Genomic DNA, 7,214 nt, shown 5'->3' on the forward strand with positions numbered 1-7,214 from the left:
CACCACCTCTCTGGGCAACCTGTTCCAGTATTCTACCACCCTCATCGTAAAAAATTTTCTCCTAATATCTAATCCAATTCTACCTCCCTCTGTTTTGAAACCATTACCCCTAGTCCTGTCAAAACAGACCCTACTGATGAGTCTCTTCCCATGTTTCCTGCAGGCCCCCTTGAGGTACTGGAAGACTGCTATAAGGTCTTCCCGCAGCCTCCTCTTCTACAGGCTGAACAGCCCCAACTCTCTCAGCCTGTCCTCATAGGAGAGGTACTCCAGCCCTCTGATCATCTCTGTGGCCCTCCTCTTCAAGTGGCCCACCTCCTTCTTATGTTGTTGGGGGCTCCAGAACTGGACACAGCACTCCAGTACTGGACACAGTAATCCAGATCTCATGAGGGTGGAGTAGAGGGGTAGAATCACCTTCCTCCACCTGCTGGCGTAGCTAAAGGTATTGCTGAAACCCGGGATCGAACCAGGGACCTTTAGATCTTCAGTCTAACGCTCTCCCAACTGAGCTATTTCAGCTTACATAAATATGATCTTGGAAAGGACAAGACAGGGAAAACATGGGAAAACTCTGCCCATCTTATTGTCCATGCCATACAGAACGTCATTACATAGAGACTGAATTGCCCATGTTGTCATGGATCCTGGAGTCACCTTGGAAAAGCATATGCTTTTTCTTTGTTTTTGGAAACTACTAAATATTCTCCTATTCAGACTCTACAGTACCCTTTTCCGTGTCTTATCTACTCCTCTGATATAGCTGCCATTATAACAGAATATTCTGGTTTTGTTGACTGAGGGGGGGCCTAGGGCTGTAGCTTCTGTAGGAAACTGCTAGAAGTTACTTCCCTTTGTTCAGTGGACTCAGCCGGGCCTAGGGCGGACCCGCTGCTGGCCAAGGCCAAGCCAATTGGTAGCAGAATGTCCCATGATAACGCCTCTGTGATAACGTATTTAAGAAGGGGAAAACAGAAGAAAAAAAGAAGAGAAGATGTGAAGCAGTTGAGCGGGGGGCAGAGAGGGGGAGGCGCGAGCCTTGTGGGCCTTGCAGGCCTCACCCTCTGGCCTCCCGCCGGACAGCTGACTGGGCCCAACTTGGCCCGGCCTGGCTGCAAGAAGTGGAGAGGAGATGAGAAGTGAACAAGATGTAAAAAGGATCCTGAGAGGCGTCTGCCAGCCTGTTGTGAGGAACAGCTGCAGACGCCAAGGTCAGTGAAGAAGGAGGGGGAGGAGTAATGCGGCTCCTAGCCAAGATTCCCCTGCAGCCCGTGGTGAAGACCATGGTGGAGCAGGTTGTCCCCCCTGCAGCCCATGGAGGTCCACAGAGGAGCAGAGATCCACCTGCAGCCTGTGGAGGACCCCACACCAGGGTAGGTGGAGGCCTGAAGGAGGCTGTGGCTCATGGAGGGCCCGCTGGGACAGCCGTTCTGAAGAGACTGCACCCCGTGGAAGAGATGACCCATGCCGGAGCAGTTTCATGAAGGACTGTGGCCTGTGGAGAGGGACCCCACGAAGGAGCAGGGGAGGAATGAGAGGAGTTCTTCCTCTGACGATGAAGCAGCAGCATGAAATAACGCGTGATGAACTGACCGTGACTCCCATTCCCTCTTCCCCCCTGTGCCGCTCGGGGCTGGGGGAAGGTAATAGAGATAATGTTAAGCCTGGGAAGAGGGAGGGGTGGGGGAGGTTATCTTGTTCCCTGTCTCATTCTCCTGCTAGTTTTAGAAATAAATGAATAGTTTTCCCCAAGTCGAGTATGTTTTGCCCTTGATGGTAACTTTAAGGATTTCTCCCCATCCCTATCTCAAACCTCAAGCTGTTTTTCCTTATATCATCTCCCCCTATTCTCTTGGAGGGTGGGGGAAGTGAGAGAGAGACTGCGTAGTCTGGTCCCAATCAGGGCTGAACTACGACACAGAACTAGTACTTTGTATTCACAGGGTTAGTATTCAATAACCTTGAAGAAACTACCTTCTGTTTTTGTGTTTGACCTTTGAAATGAAGTCATTCTAACTAGAGGACTTGGGTTTTTTTACGTACTTGTAAAACATCATCCACTTTTGCAATTTGCATAAAATCTTTCTAACAGTACAAAGATATCACCTCCAATGTGTCTGAGGGATTGCTTATTATCATTCAGAGTTTCTGAGCTTTAATTTTCTCTGCTATTGATTTGTTCTATAACCTCAGATAACTTTTCTGTGATTTAATCTGCTCAATTTTACTTTGGGTTGATATTATCTAATTCAGTGAGATCCTTTTGAAGATTTATTAGAGTATTGTTAGTGATATGGAAAGAAAAATGTTACATGAATGCAAAGTATTATCATGTTTAGATGCTTTGACCAGCCTGCTGCTCCTTGATGTTGCCTACAAGCAAGAATGAATGACAAAAACTGTTTTTGACAAAAAAATGTCTTCACTAATCACCAGAAGTAGTGCTATGAATATACTAAAAAAATAATGACATTGTCATCATACTCAGGCTGACAGGCTTTGCTAAGAGGCAAGGAATGTTAACTTAGTCTTAGATTTGTAAAAATACTGTATTCTGTCCATGACTGTCCTGTGTTTGGCTGCTTTGGTGTGCCAGCAAGGTGAACATCAGACAATCTGCAGCAACTGAAGCCTGTGACCTCAAATATATTGAGTTGCTAACGTTAACACCACTTATTTGGTTACTGGAATTAAGCTGACTTATGCCAGGTTGGCTTAGAGGACTTAGAAAGCACTGTATAACAACAATCTGGGGGAATTAAAAATGAGGAATTTTAATTAAATACATTGTAGAAAACTAACATGAACACTCTTTATTGGTCTGCAATTTCAGGTGTGATGGAAGACAGAAAAAATTTGAGCATCAAAAGAGTGTAAGTAAGAAAAATGAAATTGCAGAGAGAAAGGGCTAGATGGAATGCACTGATAAAAATTAGACAATGAAAGAAATCAGGACACAAAGTAGGACAATTTCACTTGAAATTGTCTGTTTTAAAGGATGAGAAATGCTGCAATGTAGTCCTTAATAAAGGAAAAAATTCCTTGCTTCAATCTGCACTGCAGTTCTCAATAGTATATTCTGCAGCTGTCCTGTATACAGGACTCCCACTGATATTAATAAATGTTCTTTTGATAGAACTACTGAAGAATATGAATAGAAATCAAGAAGAGAAAACTTTTAGTGTGTAATGCACAGAACACAGCACACTTGCCATCCTGACCAGTGCTGACTTGCCCACTTACTCTTTCATCCCTTGATTGCCCTGATCTGTCTGAACTTTACCTTTGTCTCATTATTATATTTAGGTGGCCTTTTATTTGGAGCTAAACAATGGCTTCTTCCTGTTTCTTTTAAGCACCCATGTACTCACATTTTTCTCCATGACAACTCCAAAATGTAATTATAGTCAAAAAAAAAAAAAAAAAACCACAAAGAAAACCAAAACCCACAAACATTATAACCCTAGGAATATGCACAACACATTTCATAATTTCCAAATAGACTACAAAATATCTTAGAATAATTGGGGTTTTTATTTTTGCCATCGTATCTTCCTTTGATTCATTGTTTCTTGACCAATATGGTTCGTATATCATAGAATCACAGAATGTTTGAGGTTGGAAGGGATCTCTGGAGGTCATCTGGTCCTACTCCCCTACATCTACAGTCCAGGACCCTGTCTGGACGTTTTTTAGTATCTTCAAGGAGATACTAAAGGCCCCTGTGCCAGGGCTGAGTCACCCTCACAGTAAAAAAAAAAAGTGTTTCCTGATGTTCAGAAGGAACCTCCTGTGTTTCAGTTTGTGTCCATTGCCTCTGGTCCTGTCACTGGGCACCACTGCAAAGAGTGTGGTTCCTTCCTCTTTGCATCTTCCCTTATTGTATTTATATATACTAATGGGATCCTCCCTGACCCTTCCGCGGGCTTAATAGTCCCAACTTTACAATATAATTCTACAATATCAAATTAAAGAGTGTTATAAAAGGATTTATAGAACCTAAGGCAAATGATGTTTTATTTGAAAGAAAGGTGGCTCTCCTTTAAAAGAAGATATGATATGTTAATTGACATGAAAACAATTGCATTTATACATGTGTAGTGCATTATATATATATATATTTAGATCTGAATGAATGTGTAGAATTTCTAATAAAATACTTCTTCTATTTAAAAGGAAAATAAAATTGATTGATTGATTATTTTAAAGACATTTCAGTAAGCCATCTGAATTATTTCTGCCATTTCATATATGATATAAAGTACTCATTAACTGTAGTAAAATTAATCTTCAAATATGCATATATAATTTCATTCAAAGTGCAGATGGTTAAAAATTATAGTTAAAAGAGTAAACATATATCTGGCAGATGAAGAAGGGGAATGGAAAGAATTTTTAAATTTCAAGTTATATACTCTAAACTGACGCAGTCTAAAATAGTTGAACAAGATGTTAGATTTTTATAGGGATTTTTTAAAATTCAAACTATCATTAAAACAACAGGAAAAGATTATAAGGTATCCAAAGGAATTTCTAAATGGAAGCACAAGTATCTTATTCCAAAGCCATAGCAATTAGTGAAACGTCTTCAACTTCTTATTTAACTTGAGACATAGACAGTCTGGATGTCTGTCTTTGATGTATTGACACTAGGATTTGTTTATAATCAATGTAGAGAAGCAGGTATTTTTAGGATGTGATTTATCTCTTCTTAAGTAAATATCTTCATTCAGATGAATCACATACTGCAATTGTCTGTTTTCTTTCATTATAAACAAAATCTAAGAGTAACTCTAAAATGCAGGCTTCTCCATTTATTTGGATAAATCCCACTCTCAACGACTTAGTGGGTCTTGGATTTCTAGAATTTTTTTCTTTTTAATCATTATATAATGTAACATATTGACATGCCAAATTAGTCCAAGACAACTGGTGAGGGGCAAGAGGATGTGTATTAACCTGAACAGGGGTGGGTCTGTTCACTTTAGGACTGGCTCTGCTGATTTCCTACTGAGACAAATTGATTTGGAGATATCGAGCTGACCAGCTCATATTTTTATTTTAATCTTAACTGAAGTCCTTGACACACACACACAAAAAAAAGAATGCAAATTTTCAGTGAAAAATAATAATAAAAAGTAATAATTTATTGTCTTTAAGTTTCTGAAAAATACAGTATGCAGAACATTAGCACCTTGGAAAAGACCAAAAAGCTAAATAATTATTCTCCTGTGCAAAACATCTGATACCATCATGGGGAAATGCTGTTTAATGTCTACATCATATTTAAAATATCTTTTTTTTCATTTAATTTTATCTTCATGTTAGTTTTCTATAAGGTATTTAATTAATATTCCTCATTTTTAATTCCCCTCTTTTGGATATCTGTTGTATTTCTAGAAAGACTTTCTTACTGAAAATGGAAAAGATTATAAGATATATATTCAGGGTAAAAGGCTGTTTGGTTGTGTACAATTTTAAGCAATTCTGATGTGGAAGCATTTATTTATTCCTTACTAAGCTGGAATAAGTATTTTAATCACATACCATTTATAATAAAATACATTGATAAAAACGTTTCAAAAAATTATGATCCTCATTGCTCATTCATAGTAAACAATAAGTTTTCAGTGAATGGAAAGTATGTGTGTTTTACTTACATTAGTTAAAACACCCATTATTGTCAATGACCAGGCTGAACTACAGTGAATGATGCCCTGAATTATGTCTTTTTTCTTTGCCACTTCATGAAAAGCTAACACTATAAAGTGATAAAATACAGAGTTTAAAGTCTGACTTCTTTTCCTCTTCAGATAGCCTCCCATGCTGAAACCCATCCCACATATTTTATGTTGTAATTCATACATTCTATTTTTTAACATTTGATGTGTCTTCTGCATAGCTTTCATTAGCCTTTGTTACAGTAATGCAAATCACAGTTACATTTTTTTTTGTACAGCAGTACAACTGAGTTAAGAACTTGTTCCTATCCTTCAATGTGAGCTTCTTTTCTACTCAAACTTTTGTTTCACAGCCATCAAGAAGCTCACTTGCTGCTGTCGAAGTCAACAATTTCAGCACTCAGTGATTATTAGCTAAGCAATAATTCTAATTATTGCTCCTGTTGTCTATTTGGTCTTCCAGTCCCACTGTTAACTTTACTCTGTCTTTTCCATCAAATCACTACTTCTAAGGACTCATAATTGCCCAAGACACTATCCAGTGTTGAAACTTGTTCATCTAAAGTCCTTTGAAGGTTATACAGTTTAGGAAGCATTAGTGGAAGTACAGTGAAATTTAATCAGATATTTTCATTCTGAAGTAATCAAATATCTTATTTTGGTGTTATTGCTAAAATGCCACATGGTTGATATTTAATGCAAGCTCACAATATTATTATTAAATTCTAATACATTAAGATAGCTTCAACTGTGTCTCAGATTTTAAAATCAGATCTTCAGATTTGCCTCAGATTTTATTCTTTTTGTACTTCACTCGACAACACTGAAATGGAAAATAAATAAACTTTGCTTGTAATGACATCACCACTAAGAGTTCCTGGAAAGTCATATTCCACAGCGTTAAAGTATCAGTGACATATTTTCAGAAGATCTGATCCCACCAGAACACCAGACAGTCAATGGAGAACATAGTGGTATATTCAAAGGTGCCAAGGAGAACCTGGAGCATATCTCATTCATGAGGTTCTAGTCAACAGTCAGTTATACCAGGAGTACAGCAGGCTTATGCAAACCTCATACAAAAGGACACAAATTTCTGAACCTTTGGTGAAAAGTTGCAAGTATTATGAAGTCTTAAGGAAAATATTTGTAGATAATCACCTGTTCTCTGTTTTGTCCCAATTAATAACTCCAAGTACCTTTCACCCTTGGAATGCACAATCGCAGTTGACCCTGTCAATGCTATGAGGCTTTATTCTTTACTTATTGCTGCTGTGAAGTACTGCAGCACTGAAATCAGGCACGTAAAATGGATTTTTTTTTTTATATTCCAGAAGTATGCAAAACATCTATTTTTTTTTTACTTACAATTGACAGCAGTGCTGAACTTGGAATAAATGGGCTTCAGCACAGACATTCACTCTATTAACTGTGTTTACTCATCTTACTATGTTGAACGTACATTTGTGTTGGGTTTTGGTGGCAAAGGGGCTACAGGTGGCTTCTATAAGAAGCTGCTAGAAGTTTCCCCTT

General features: G+C 38.4%; 1 non-coding gene across 1 annotated transcript; it reads right to left on the reverse strand.

The window, feature by feature from the left end:
* Nucleotides 1–449: 449 nt before the first annotated feature.
* Nucleotides 450–522, reverse strand: TRNAF-GAA (transfer RNA phenylalanine (anticodon GAA)). The gene has a single exon. It is a non-coding gene; the product is annotated as a tRNA-Phe (tRNA).
* Between the last annotated feature and the right edge of the window lie 6,692 nt (nucleotides 523–7,214).

Source organism: Chlamydotis macqueenii, chromosome 1, assembly GCF_036417535.1.
Source record: "Chlamydotis macqueenii isolate bChlMac1 chromosome 1, bChlMac1.mat, whole genome shotgun sequence".
In the NCBI taxonomy this organism is placed as follows: domain Eukaryota; kingdom Metazoa; phylum Chordata; class Aves; order Otidiformes; family Otididae; genus Chlamydotis; species Chlamydotis macqueenii.